This window comes from Nicotiana sylvestris, chromosome 1 (assembly GCF_000393655.2).
Source record: "Nicotiana sylvestris chromosome 1, ASM39365v2, whole genome shotgun sequence".
In the NCBI taxonomy this organism is placed as follows: Eukaryota; Viridiplantae; Streptophyta; class Magnoliopsida; order Solanales; family Solanaceae; genus Nicotiana; species Nicotiana sylvestris.
In genome coordinates, this window is record NC_091057.1 from 89,213,048 (window position 1) to 89,229,076 (window position 16,029).

A 16,029-nucleotide genomic window follows, 5' to 3' on the forward strand; every position below is an offset into this window, starting at 1 on the left:
ATGATCATGCATTACTCGAGCATGATAGAGGGAATGCCCTTTACCCTGAACCATCTGATTCAGATGTATAGTCCCCATCTTCTTTGGGGTGGGGGGGGGGGTTAATCAAGCTTCATTGTCGAGTCCCGAGATCCCTTTTTGCCTGCACCAAGGATTTTGAGGACGACGGGTAGTTAAGCTGATTCGTCCGAGTGCGGACGTCTTACCTGATCCCGGTGGAAAAGATGTCGTTCCCTGAGAAATAGAACGTCGGGCGTAAGTAAACATGGTGTCTTTGCCCCTTCTTGGCGATTTCTCCTTATGCGCCTAACTCTGCCTTTCTTGTCTTTTCAGTTGTAGCGATCTATCCTTGCGCGGCGTCGGATCTCTAGGGTTGGGTTGGTCATTTGTACTCAGTCTGCCCGTATATAGTTCGAGCATGGAGAGATTTATCCCGAGCTCGGTGGGAAGCCAAAGACCATGGTGAGCCTCGAGCCTTGACGCACCCGTGCATTTTGACGCAGTTTAGTAGCTTTCCCATTCTGTGCATTTAGCCTCTGCATCTATGTAGGTCTGGGAGGAATCCCACTGATGAGGGAGGCACTATCCATTGGAGGGGACATTCTGGTTCTTGGCGAGGAGAAGAAAAGGCAGGAGAGTCTATTTGTTAAGCCACTAGAGCCCTAGAGAGTCAAAGTGGAAGATTCCAAGGCTGACCCGGCGATTCCGTCCTCCAGGGTGATGGGAAATCCCCGTGCTGAAGGCAAGGGAGAAAGCAGCTTCTCGGCACCCCCGAAGAGTGTTTGGGCTCGATTGATCATTGGGCCGTGGAGGTGGATGTTTCCAGGCAGGAGTCTGATACTGGCACGGCCCAACTTTATGGCGGTGAGGCAATGGATGGGGTATCGAGCACAGTCCTCGAATTGGTAGGTGGCCGCAGTTCTTCTTAAGCTGGGACGCCCTTGGTAGGCAGTTCGGAGGGGCCTCGATCTAGGACCTAGGGTGAACAAGGGACGGAGATTTTGGCTGACCTCGTTGGCCCATTGATTGTTGTTGATTCTCCTCAGGGGGAGATCCTTCCATCTTACAGAGCACCAGACGGGACTCGCAAGGAGCCTTCTGCAGCAGGGGCACTAATCGAAGGCGGAGATGCACTCGAGAGGCCGTCAATCATTCTTGAGTGTAGTTCCAAGGTCGATGCTTTGTTCATTTTTGGCGAGATGGGCAGACTTTGTGAGCGGGTAACTTCTGCTAGCTTTTTTCGCTGCTTTGGGCTGCTCCAGCCTTCATTCTCCTAACTTTTTATATGGTTCCAGGCCAAAAGTGCTTTATAACCAGGCTCTTGCCCAGTATCAGGATGAGGTGAGCCGTCGCGAACGCGAGAAGGCCTATTTTACCGAGCAGGTTATTCATCCTTGTTTTTACTATCATTTGAGCTCTTGTGAGATTCCATCGCTTTTAACTCTTTAGGCCTCGATTTGTGAAGTTTAAGAAGGAGAACGCCCTGCTGAGAGGGGAGCTTCGGGCCAAAGATGCTAAAATCGCCGAGCTTAGTCGGCACGTGAGCGAGGTGGCTTCCGAGAGGGACATCCTTAGGGGGAGAGTTACCTTGATTAAGTGTTAGCTCCAAGACGTGAAGGAGGATAATGGTAAGCACAAGAGCTTTCATTCCAAGTTGGTGGCAGCATTGGTTCGGATCAAAGCTGAGGCCGAGGTGCTCGTATCTTTGCATGGGGAAGAAGCAGTCGTCGCAGATTCTTGCATCGAGAGGACGTTTGGGGGAGCTGTCCCGATTTTACCTCAAGTCACGGATCATGCTTGGCCGGGTTCCCGAAGGCAGATTATTGAGGGCGCATTGGAAGGTAGCTCGAGTGTGTTAAAAATGGGAGTGGATCCCCGGAGAGAGAGGATGCCATTGAGAATGGGCCGTTGGGGGACTCGTAATCGCCTGGGTGCAACTCTTGGGGAGCTATTGAGGCTGCCGATTCGGCAAATAGATTAGGATCTCTATTGTTTTTTCTTGCCGATCTCCTTGTTTGTATATAGCACTTTTTCTTTTTGGCATATGTATAAAGAGAATCTTGCGGTTTTGTTTCCCTTATTCCCCTTTCTGCTCTGAATTTATCAAGGATTGGTGAAAAAACCTTAGATTCGCAATACAGCTCTGTGGCCTGTTTGGGCCAGCTCGGGTGATGTTATGCGGCTGGTCGATGCGGCCTTCAGTGTGAACTGCCATGAGAATCCTTGCGCTTTTGCCCAACCATTTTGTGTCGAATCTTCGGGCCGAGTTTTGTTTGGAGCCTACTCGATCTTCAATCTCCTGTGCCTGTATGGTCGGGTGATGATGGTTCTTGCACCTCGGGTCAAAGCGACCTTTTGAGTGTGTGGCTCGGAGGCTCATTTGGTCAGCAACAATAGCTCTTATGCTTTTGCCCGTGGGCATTTTATAGTTAACTATTTTGGATTCGGTCTCCGAATCGGTTTATCACTTGAACTCATTTTAATCCTCAAGTTTTCAATTGTCAAGATAGTGACAATGGCTCTTATGCTGTTTGGTCGTTGAGACCTTTTAGTGTGCGGACCAGAGGCTCGTTTGGCTGGCGAGAATAGCTCTTACGCTTTTGCCCGTGGGCATTTTGTAGGCTTTTTTTTCCTCTCATTAATGTCTTTTTGAAATGATTTTGCCTGACCCGTCGTCGGTTCTTGAAGAACCTCGATTTCAAGTTGTTAGCGGCGATGTTCGTGCACTTCGGAAGGTTTTTAGCTCGTAGGCTAAGTAGCTTGAAGCCTTGTGTTTTTTGGAGCTGCATGGTCGAAGCTCGTTTGTCTGTTGAGGGAAGCTTGTTTTAACTAATTCTTTTCGAAGTATATTCGAAGTAATAGACTGCGATTTTGTTAGCAACAGTCGAGCGTCCCCTAGTCGCGTTAATTTGGATGGAGTGGCCGTTTTGACCATAGTCGTATATGTTTGGCCGGAGCCACTTTTGATCCCGAGTGATATTTTAGGCGTCTACACAGAGGGTATGCCCTTTTGGGATTCTTACAAATGCGACATATAGCCTAAACTTCGGGATTGAGTTTTATGCCTGTAGAAAGGTCTTACAAAATTTTCATGCATGTTGAGGCTTACAGTTTTCCATAATTGTTGAGGTATTATAGTTTTTTTTATGTAGAATAGACCTGTTTATATCGAGTTTGCGCGCTCGGGGTCTTACGGCCTCGGGTTTTCTAGTATACGGCGATTGGCGACAGTCTTCGAGTCATCGAGTTCTCTTAGGCCCGAAGGCCGTTATTCGTGAGCTCGAATTACCTTGTTGGGGCTTTATGAGCCCGGAGTTCCGACCCTGGGGTCGTGCGGGTGCGAAATTATTGACGCTAAGTCTCTGGGTATTTCGGGATGCATTTGGTGGAGGAATCCCTACCGAGAGTATGCTGAAATTCCTTTTCTTAGAGTGTGAGATGCTGAAAGATATTCTTTTATTGCTTGGCATAAATACATATCATTTCGTTGATGTCACGCCTCCTTTATACTATCCCCGAAAGGGATATAGGGGAGTTTTTTCCAATTTAAGTGACAATCAAAATGGGATTATTTATTCAAATCAGAGTCGCCACTTGGGATAATTTATGGTGTCCCAAGTCACCGGTTTAAAATCCCGAATCGAGGAAATTGACACTAATTACGGTATGTGAACGCAAAAATCCGTGTAAGGAATTCTGTTAACCCGGGAAAAGGTCTTAGGCATTCGCGAGTTCCGTGGTTCTAGCACTGTCGCTTTGATCATACTTGACCTAATTAAATTGTCTAATTACTTGCTTTTAGAACCTATGTGCATTTGCCTTTTTTAATTAAGAAATTATCTTGAAACGAGTAATGCGCATGTGTACCCATTGGTCTGGCTCGTCAAAAATCATGTCACGCGAACGTGTCCACAATTAATAACGCTTATTATTATTAAGGAAATTTGGACAAAGTTGCGCAAGCGCATACTCCGGTTTTGTTTTTAGAAATCATAATCATGTCACGCGAACGTGTCCACAACCACGATAGTATATTAAACGTGCCTAAACCAAACTACGAATATTTTTTATTTTTATATCTAAATTAATAAAAGGGCCATGTATGATTAAATGTGGATGGCACGCCTCAGACTAAAATTAATTTAACGGCCTATTAGCAACACTTTTATTATTAAGAAAGTTTGATCGAAGTTGCGCGAACGCATACTCCGACTTGGTTTTTAGAATTGTAATTATGTCACGCGAACGTGTACACAATAAAAATAGTATTTTAAACGCACCTAAAGGCTTTTCTACGAGTGTTCATTTCCAACAACTAATTATAAAATTGGCGAGGGCCATAGGTGATCTAGTTAAAATGGCACACCTCAATCTATTTAATTAGGCCTAAGGGTTATCCTTATTTGCAAATGACTTGACAATTAGTAAAAAAAATTGGAGATGTTGGACGTTTAATTGATTAGCCAGTTTTGGCTTATACTTAGACTAAACAAACTTCCCAAAGGGAAAAACTGGGCTTAAAACAAACCCCGAAATAGACCAAAAGACTGTCTGTTTCTAAGTGTTCCGAATCATTTCAAAGAAAACAAAATGTAAAAAGTGCAGGCTAAATCTGAGAACTGCTAGGCATGAAATTAGGCCCAAAATTAAATTGAAGGTCTTTGAGAGTTCAAGCTGCTTAAACACGAACAAGACAAAACTGAATATTGTTACTGAAATAATTGAGCTATTTTATAGGCCACGAAATGGAAAACTAATCATAAGGACATTCTGATAAAACTACAATTATCTTGACTAGAAATAAACTAGTGTCTTAAACACTTAATCACATTATGCAGGGAAGTCCAGATCACTTTCATGAATAATGATTCCAAAACTACAGTCCTGCTTTTACATATTCTCAAAAGAACAACAACACTACACCTGTATACTTAATGTGAAGGATCACATACTTCCTAACAACAGATTTATCAGATTTCTTATCATACAAACAACCACAAAATATATTCAAACTGCATGCACACTTCGGGAAACTAAAGCTAAAAAGAGAACTAATGAAAACAACACAAAAAGAAAATTCAATAGATTTCAGTTTCCGACTACATTGAACAAGCAGGCTTGCACTTTGGAGATCATAGTCCAAAAGGTACCTGGATATTGAAACAAAACCAAAAGGAGTAAGGATTTCAGAAAAGCAAGCTAATGATAGCAACAGCAAATCTCAGCAACACACAGCCATGATTTCATCCATGTTCAATCCAGAAAAATCAGAAATCCAGCGGAGGTTTCTAAACTCTTGTTAAAGGAGAAAATCAGAAGTAATTTAGCCAAATTTCAATGAAGCAATGCAAAAACGCTTTTAGTTCTTTTTAGTGGTTATCAATTCTCCCTAAAATGAAGGAAAAATGGCTTTATACAGGCACTCCTCAAACAACCTTAACCTAGTTAGCCAATTTCCCTTTTACCCCTTCAATTCTTAGTTATATTTACCCTTTTTACCCCTTCAAAATGTTTGACCCTCCCTTATATCTTAACAAATCAGCCCCAAACTTATCCTCTAGAAACTTCCCCCAACAGAAAAATATTCTCTCAACCCCCAAATACCCAAAATACCCTTTGTCAACCCTGTATTTACATTCAGAAAAGAATCACACATGGGCCAAATTTGACCCAAGTCCCAACCCAAATGAACAGGCCCCTTTAAAACGGGTCATAGATGACCAAACAAAATCAATCAGCCCAAATGATCAAACAAAAATCAAATTCAGTGATTAACAAGAAGAGAAAACATTCCAAGACTAAATGATTTTTTACAATCAACCCTGACTTATGTTATTGACCAATTGAAAACAAACCCTAAAGTTAACTAAGGTTCTTTATGTTCTTGTTCGCTGCCTCAACTGCTCCATTCGCCTTGGGGCGATACGTGGTGGAATTTCGATGCGTAATCTTAAATTGTTGACATACCTCTTTCATTAGATGACTGTTAAGATGTGCACCATTATCTGTGATGATCACCTTTGGGATCCCAAACCGACAAATGATATTTGAATGAACAAAATCGACCACTGCCTTTTTTGTCACAGATTTGAAAGTTTTAGCTTCAACCCACTTAGTGAAGTATTCAATGGCCACCAGAATGAACCTGTGACCATTGGATGATGCTAGCTCGATTGTTCCAATGACATCCATACCCCAAGCAACAAAAGGGCCATGGTGCGGAAATTGTGTGCAATTCAGATGGCAGAGAATGAATCAAATCTCCGTGTACTTGACATTGATGACATTTGCACACAAAATTGATGCAATCTCGCTCCATGGTGACCAATAATAACCCACTCGAAGAATTTTCCTTGCTAGAACATACCCACTCATATGCGGCACACATACTCCGAAATGCATTTCAGCCATGATAGTTGTGGCTTGTCTAACATCTACACATCTCAGCAATCCAAGATATGGAGTTATTTTGTACAAAACTCCTCCACTAAAGAAAAATCCACTTTCCAGACATCGAATTATTCTCTTTTGATCCCCTGTGGCTTGTACCGGATATACCCCGACCTGATGTACTCCCTGATATCGTGGAACCAAGGTTGTTCTTCATCCACCATGTTATAGTAAGCATGCTAATCGCGGACCTGAATATGCAAAAGGTCAATATAAGCCTTATCTAGATGATGTAACATCGACGCCAGAGTAGCCAATGCATCAGCAACCTCATTTTGGATCCTACAGATATGCCTAAATTTCACTGATCTGAACCGTTGACAAAGATCCTGCAGACGTTGTCGGTACAGTATGAGTTGCAAATCTCGGGTCTCCCATTCTCCCTGGATCTGGTGCACCAATAGATCTGAATCCCCCAAAACCAGCACTTTTTGGACTCCCATGTCCACGACTAACCTTAAACCCAAAATGCACGCTTCGTATTTGGCCATGTTTTTGGTACAATAGAAACAAAGTTGAGCTATGATAAGGTAGTGGTGCCCTGTTTCAGAAATGAGTACAACTCCTATTCCAACGCCCTTCATGTTAGCAGCTCCATCAAAGAAGAGTTTCCAACCAGGCTATTCGTCCTTCTTGACCTCGCCAATATGTATTACTTCTTCATCCAGAAAGTAAGTCCTCAAAGGTTCATATTCTTCATCCACTGGGTTCTCGGCCAAGTGATCGGTCAGAGCTTGGGCTTTCATCGCCGTCCGAGTCACATATATGATGTCAAACTCTGTGAGCAAAATCTGCCACTTTGCGAGCCTTCCCATGGGCATGGTCTTCTGAAAGATATACTTCAAAGGATCCAGGCGAGAAATGAGGTAGGTAGTGTAGGGTGACAAATAATGCTTCAATTTCTGTGCTACCCAAGTCAGGGCACAACATCTTCTCTCAAGGGGAGTATATTTGACCTCATAAGATGTGAACTTCTTGCTGAGATAATAGATGGCTTGCTCTTTCCTACCAGTGATGTCATGCTGACCCAACACACAACCAAATGAGTTATCCAGGACTGTCAAATAAAGAATCAAAGGTCTCCCCAGCTCAGGCGGGACTAACACAAGTGGGTTCGACAAATAAACTTTAATTTTATCAAATGCTTCCTAGCATTCATCAATCCATTTGACCGCAGCATCCTTCTTTAGCAACTTAAAGATGGGCTCAGAAGTTGTCTAAGCTGAGAAATAAACCTGCTGATGTAGTTCAGCCTCCCTAACAGACTCATCACCTCAGTCTTGTTCTTTGGCGGTGGTAACTCTTGGATAGCTTTTATCTTTGAAGGATCCAATTCAATGCCTCGCCGGCTGACTATGAACCCCAATAGTTTCCCAGATGGAAAACCAAATACACACTTTACAGGGTTGAGCTTAAGATTGTACTTGCAGAGCCTCGGGAAGAGTCTTCTCAAATCTTTGATGTGGTCCGACTGCTTCCAGGATTTTATGATCACATCATCCACGTAAACCTCAATCTCATTATGTATCATGTCATGGAATATGGTAGTCATTTCCCTTAAGTAAGTTGCCCCAACATTTTTCAAACCCTACGGCATGATGAATGTCGTCTTTTCTGCATCCTCCCCATCCATTCGGATTTGATGATACCCTGCATAGCAGTCCACGAAAGATCCAATCTCATGTTTGGCACAATTATCGATCAAAATATGGATATTTGGCAGTGGGAGGTTGTCCTTTGGAATTGCATTTTTGAGGTGACGGTAATCAACACAAACTCTGGTATTACCATCTTTCTTTGGCACAGGCACAACATTGGCTAACCACATGGGATACCGCATGACTCGAATGACTTTCGCATCAAGCTGCTTTGTGACTTCTTCTTTAATCTTCACACTCATGTCAGTTTTGAACTTTTTCAACTTCTGTTTGACGGGAGGGAATGCTAGATCAATTGGCAATTTGTGGACCACAAGATTGGTACTCAAGCCTGGCATTTCATCATACGACCATGCAAAAATATCCTTATACTCAAACAATGCTTTAATTATTTCTTCCCTGATTTGTGGGTCAAGATGGACAATTATCTTAGTTTTTCTGACATTATCTGGATCTCCTAGATTGACTGCTTCCGTATCATTTAGATTAGGCTTGTGTTTTTCTTCAAAATGAATTAGTTCCTTACTAATATCTTCAAAGGCCTCATCCTTATCATATTCTGATTCATCATCACACTCTATTTCTTGGATTATTATTTCAGAATTAGATTGACTTTCAAGACTTGGCTGAAGATTCCTCATGCATGTCATGTCACTGAAACTAGCATAAAAAGAACTGTACAGAGAAGAAAAGAAAACAAAAATAAAACTATCAGGAATGATGGAAAAGAGAAATTACATTTCATTAAAAAAAGGATAACAAGGTTTGTACCTCAACAAGCGAAAAATAAAAATCTGGGTCACAACCCTGGAATGACCTAGATAGAAAGGAAAACAAAACAAACTACCAAGACTCCTTCTGAGTAGGGAGAGGAGTAGCCTTCTAATTGTTAAGCTTTACATTCGGCCCGATGAACTGCATGTTTGCTTTGCTAGAACCTTCTCCAACTTCTACTATGTTCACATCATCAAACAAACTCTGGAACCTTTCAATTAACACTTCATCAACGTCAACCACGGATCTTAGAACTGTCGTCACTGGGCGTTTCCTGGCATGGGGTTTGACAAAAGACATGGAGAGAGGAGGGATAGGCTTTCGAAGTGCCCACGCCTTCTGTTTCAAACTTTTAGCCTTTTTCACATCTGTCGCTGTAGGTTTGAATCCAAGACAGAACGTACCCATGTTTTCAGGGAGGGACATTGCCTGTATGATACCCTGTAAGGATGCACCCAGACCTTTACCTGGCACAAAACCATTTTTCAGCATTTCATAGGCCACCATGACGGATGTATAGGCTAACTTTGGAGTTGGAACACATTTCCCTTCTGGAACCTTCTCGACCGGCACTGTTTCAAAAACTCGATAGACCCAGGGCCTTTTGTCCTCTTCAGCCTCAATAAATGGGATGGAGGAATCACTGTGAGCACACAAATTCTCCTCACTATGCACGACGATCTCCTTCCTATCCTACTCGAACTTGACCATCTGATGCAAAGTGGATGGGACTGCTTTGGCGGCATGTATCCAAGGCCGACCTAATAGCAAATTGTAAGAGACAGCTACGTACAGTACCTGGAACTCCATGGTGAATTCCACCGGTCTTATTATCAATTCAAGCACTATATCACCAACCGAGTCTTTCCCTCCATCGTCAAAACCTCGGACACAGATGTTGTTCTTGTGAATCCTCTCATCATCAACTTTCAACTTGTTCAGAGTAGAGAGAGGGCAGATGTTTGCACTGGAACCATTGTCGAATAACACCCTAGTGACCACAGAATCTTCACATTTTACCGTAAGATAGAGAGCTTTGTTGTGTTCAGTACCCTCCACAGGCAACTCGTCATCAGAGAAGGTGACCCTGTTCACCTCAAATATTTTGTTGGCAATCTTTTCGAGTTGGTTCACTGAGATTTTGTCGGGGACATAAGCCTCATTTAGAATTTTCATCTGGGCCCAACAATGCTCGTCTAAATGGTTCAACAATGATAGCAAGGAAATCCGAGCAGGCGTCTTTCTCAACTTCTCCACAATGGAATAATCTTATACCTTCATTTTCCTCAAGAACTCCTCTGCCTCTTCTTTAGTTACTGCTTTCTTTACTAGAATTAGATTGTCTCTGGATGTTTTAGCTTTCCCTAACTCTTCCGGGGCAAAGCATCTCCCCGAACGAGTTAATCCCTAGGCCTCATTGACTTCTTTTTTCACTTCCTTTCCCTTATAGATCACTATCACCCGTTCATAGTTCCATGGGACAGCCTTGGTGTCGATTATCGGCAACTGGGTTATAGGCTTGATGATGACAGGATCTGTATGGGCACCCTCTACAATTATGATAAGCTTGTTTTCCAACCCTGGCACGACCACTTTTGACTTTTATTGCTTTGCTATAACATCACTTGGGGATCTTTTCTTAAATACCACAGATGGTTCACCATTTGTCGTGCTCAACTTGTTCGTTGATCCTTCAACCGTTGGTTTTTTGACTGGCTTGATCTCATTGGACCGAATCATCATGACGGACTGTGAAGGCTTATTGGGCTCCCCCCCTTGTGTACTATCTCAATCATGTTTGCTTCCCCGTGGGTTGGCAATGGGCTCTGATTGATGTTGGGTTCCTCTAGAGTCTGGAATTCAATCCGGTTTGTTTCAATGAGCTCCTGAATGGCATTTTTCAAGTGCCAGCACTTCTCCGTATCATGCCCCGGAGTACCATAACAATATTCACAGCTCACAGAGTAATCAAGATTCTTTGGAAGAGGGTTTGGCAATTTCGACTCAATTGGCCTCAATATATCTCAATCTATGGAATAAACTGGTAGAAAACTCCCCCAATAAGGTGAAAGTTTTCTTTCGCTGCAACCTCTCATTTTTTAACGCTGTATTGGGTCGGAAACTTGGGATGGCAGGGTTTTGGTAGGTTCATGGGGGTAGGTAAGCATTTTTTTGAGCTGGGTAGGTGTTTTGTGGGGCTGGGGCACGCCATTGTGAGTAGGCGGAAGGTTGAGTATATGTCTGGGCATGGTGGATAGAAATCTGAGAGTTTGGTAATGGGAAGTAATGTTGAGGTAGGTTATATGGGGTTTGGGTATAGGTTTGATGATGGGGTCGAGGCTGGGTATAATGGTGTGATGGGCCCATTGGTCCAAACCATGATCCTGAATCGATTGTTGCCACATCTTCTTTCTTCTTCTTTCCGATCACTCCTCCAGTACCATTCTGAATGGCTTGGGTAGTTGCTTTGATGGCCGAGTAACTCGTGATTTTGCTTGACTTAAGCCCTTCTTCCACCATGCCACCCATCTTCACTACATTGTTCAAAAGACTTGCCTATGGCCGATATCAGATGGCCAAAGTAAGTAGGCTCCAGATCCTGAAGAAAGTACTCCACCATTTCACTCTCCTCCATCGGAGGGTTGACTCTTGCCGTTTGTTCTCTCGAGTGAAAACCATATTCCCTGAAACTTTCACTAGGCTTCTTTTTTATCTTAGTCAAAGACAAACGATCTGGAAGAATCTCGATGTTGTAATGGAAATGACGAGCGAATGCTTGGGCCAAATCATCCCAGGTATACCATCTGCCATGATCCTGACGAGTGTACCACTCCAATGCCACATCACTCAGACTCTGGGTAAAGTACACCATCAACAGCTCATCTTTCCCACTAGCTCCTCTCATTTTACTGTATAATCCCCTCAAATGGGCCACCGGGTCTCCGTGCCCGTTATACAGATCAAATTTCGGCATCTTAAACCCCAGAGGCAACTGAACATTGGGAAATAGACACAGATCTCTGTAGGCTACGCTCACCTAGCCTCCTAATCCCTGCATGTTTCTGAATGATTATTCCAGGTTTTTTACCTACCTGAACATCTCCTCATGCTCTGGGTTTTTAGGTGGTTTCTCATTCTCAACTGGGAGGTCGAAATGATAAGTGTAGAAGTAATGCTCTGGGGCCTTAAAAGTAGGCTCCGGGGGATAGTATTCGTTATCTTGGGTCTGGAATAAGGGTTCACTGGAGGATCACTAGAGTGTAGCGGGTGGGGGTGCTATGAAAATAGGGGTGCCTGGTGGAGGGGGATATGGGAATGGTTTGGGTGATGGTGCTTGTGGGGTTTGGGAAGTGGTGCATTGGTAGTGGTGGTAACGGGGAACGCCTTGAGATGAATCAACAGTGGGAGGTTCTTGGGATTTAGCCAGCAGCGAGATGAAAGCAGGGTTGGCTGGGTATGATGGTGGTGGATGCCCTTTCACTCATGCCTAGTACATCTCTACCATCTGGTGTTTCAACTTATGTAATTCCTCTTTCGGATTAACATCAGACTCTTCCCCCTCTCTTGACGGATCAATAACATTTGCATCCAGTTCTTGGTCGGCCATGATCAACTTGTCTTTGGACCTGGTGTTGTACGGGTGAGTTTCCAGAATGTCAAACAAACTAACCACCAGCCTGAACTTGATGATAACAAGCAAACTTGTTAGAGATTAGAGCTTAACAGATAGGCAACCGCACATTGGGGATGCAATGCACCTAAGCAGTTAACCATTTTTATTATGCATTTGAACGGCTGCTTGTGTTATCCCGGCTTTCACTAATTTCCATTTTGCAATTTATTTCACTCTCTCCTTTCTTTTCTTTTTATCATTCCTTCTTCTCTTTGCTTGACTCTTGTTTTTATCCTTTTATTCTCTCATTTCTCCGCTCTTGTTTTGCCATTATTTCTTTCCCACGGTTTTCTTGTTTTCTCTTTTTTTTTCATTTCACGGTTATGATCGAATCCTATAGGAATTGCCTACGTATCATGACGCCGCATGAATCAGACCAAGTGTAGTTCTGGGATCATGTGCAAAATAAGTAAATAAATAAATAACTTTTTTTGGGTTTTCAAATTTTCATAAAATAAAATAAAACATTTTGACAACTTCCCCTACAGAGTTAAACGTAAAGACTGATAGACTCGATGAGTGAACCAATAACTTCAAAAGAAAACTGAAAATACAAACTCGAAAATGAACTAACAAACTGACAATGCAGACTCGAAAATAAACAAAATTTAGACTCGAACAAACAAAGTCAAGAATACATAAGCGCTTCAACTGCTACTCCAGTTGGCCTTGCTAGGGGCCTTTGCGCCATGTCTTTTTGGAGGCGAAATAAGTCATCCATGATCTGTTGGACAAAAATCATAACTGAAGCGAAGAACATGGACCTGGTCATGTCTTCACATTCGTTGCATTTCATCACAATGTAGTCCACAATTCTCCTAACCCTTTCCCTAATAAACCTTTATCCTGTAGCAACCATCCGATCTGCTAAGATCTGGCATCCAAAACTTGCTCGGCTGTATGATTTTTCTCTTGAAGCTGCTGCAGGTCTTTTTCTAGCTGCGCCATCAGGGCATAATAGTGTTCCCTTTCTGCTTTGAAGTCTCTTGCCTGCTTGGCCATTTCATTCTCAAGGACATTGACCTTTTTCTTTATACTCATCATTCCTTTATCATACTTCTCCTTCAGTTGCCGAACGAAACTGGCCCGTCCTCCGCATTCTTAGCTAACTTGGCTCGGGCATTTGCTAGCTCAGCTTCAGTCTTTTGCAAATCATCCTCATAGTCACGTACTTTTTGCGCAAGGCTGTAGATGAGCTTTTCATCTTTTCTGCTTCTGCCCGGGTTCTCAACTGCTATTCTCATTTTTCGAACTTGAGCTCGGAGAGCTTCATTCTCTTGGGCCAACTTTCTTCTTTCACCTTCAGCTTCTTGTGCTTGGAGATCATTGTTGAATTTCATGTTTCTCAGCTTCTCTTTCAAGGTGTAAATCTCAGCTTGATATTTTTTCTCCTTTTCTCCGCAGGCTAACGTTTCTTGGATTTTTTCGTCAAAAGCTTGAACATGAGGTCTCTTGGCAGGCCTGTCGGGCTGGGGCTCTGGCTCAAGCTCTTGCTCGCTGTTTATCCAAGACTTTTTCTCAAACCATGCAGCGCAATTTGGATCCACTTCCCCCTTTGTAACATCTGGTACCTGGGTGCCATTTTTCAGATACCTACAACCATTCCAATCCTATTGAACTAGAGTTTCGGGCAATGCAGCTTCTGGATGTAGCTCAATGACCTGGGTGGTTAGATCTTCATCTTCGGGCAGCACCTAATATCTTCCCAACTGCCTTAAGACCCTCTGCGGTGCATATGGCTGGATACTCCTCATACCCATCAACCTCAGGTAACCCTTGGTAGTCGTTATGTATATGGCTTCAGTCATCGGGAGCCATCCTATAGTCCACTCGACCTGACATGCTTTTAGAGCCTTCATGTGGGAGACCCGGGCTTCAAACCCTTCTGGCACGTTGTAGTCTTTTACCATTTCCTCATAACTTGTAATGAAGTTATCCGGGCTTAAACCATAACTCATGAATTTGGGGTGATGGCGGAGATGCTCGATCAACCACATTTGTAGAAGAATATTGCAACCTTCAAAGAATTTAGCCCCAACTTTACATAATGTCAATGCGCGGTAAATATCTGCCAGCACTAACGGGACAAGTGTATAATCTTCCTTGGTAGTGAGGATTTGTGCAATTCTAACCATACGGGTATCCACAGTCCCTTCCTCATTTGGAAAGACCATGATCCCTAAACACGCCACAATAAAAGCGAATCGACGCTGAATTTGCCGAAGGCCCTTATCTTGTTTGTTGCTCAAACCCTTTTTATGGGTTTCGAACCCAGCTGAGTGCCCCAACCTGATGTACAAGAAGTGGAAAGAACAACACCCTTTGCTTACATGGGCCATCTTCATCTGTTTACTGATATTCAGGAGGTCAAAGACCTTGTGTACCGATGGAGCCCTTGGAAATATAAGCTTTTGTTTCCTCAAATCCTAGCCAAACTCTATATACCCAGCCATCTCCTCCAGAGTAGGGGTGATCTCAAAGTCCGAGAAATGAAACAAATTGTAGACAGGGTCCCAAAAAGTTACCAAAGCCTTGATTAAATCTTCCCGTGGTTTGATTTCCAAAATGTCTATAAGGGCACCCAACTGTTTTTTCACCCACTTCTGGCCATCTTCATCCAGATCATTCCACCACATATGCAACTGCAACTAAGCCTGTTTCCTGACCACTTTTGATGGGTTCTAGGCAGTACTCATTTGTGACGGGTCCTGGACGGTATTCATTTGTACTTGTGGAGGGTTAAGGTTAGGTTTGACTCCGGTGGACCCTTTTTGTAAAACAGGTTTTCCAATTTCTACCATAAAAATCAATGGACCATGATTCCTTCCCTTATATGTTAATTTTAGCAAAAATGATCGTTTTTGCAAATGTGGCCCCTTCCTAATTCCAAATATATTTTGAGGCTGGGGAGGACTGTTTTATGGAAAAATGACACTTAACCGACAGACTTGTCCGTTCTTTTACGAAAATAGCCCTTCGACAACTGAAGATACTCTAAGGCTATTTCAGCAAGAATGACTTAAGACACTGCCGAAGTTGGATCGGCTTAAAAACCCCAAACTACATTTACTTGACCATTTACTATCTTTTTCTTTCTTTTTTTGAAAAAAATAAGGCTGAACCTTATGTAGGTTGCCTACGTATCCCACATCCGGTGAGAATCAACCCTGCGTAGTTCAGTCAATTTTGACACACTTGAAAAGGACACAATACTGACTCTTTTGAAGTGACTCTCTTTCCTTTCCTCTTTTTTTTGAAAAAATTTTGGCAGCGTTTTGGGACATTTCCAAATACCGGGGATTTTTCAAAATCGGGTTTTATTTCTTTCCGTACATCACTCTTGGTTGTTCTTTTGCTTTATTTCTCCTAGCCGGTCAGCATGCAAGACAAAACAAATAAATGTTCACATAGCACATAGGATGCATCAGGATGGTCTATTATTTTGGGTCAACCTGTCCTAGACGGACCAAACCC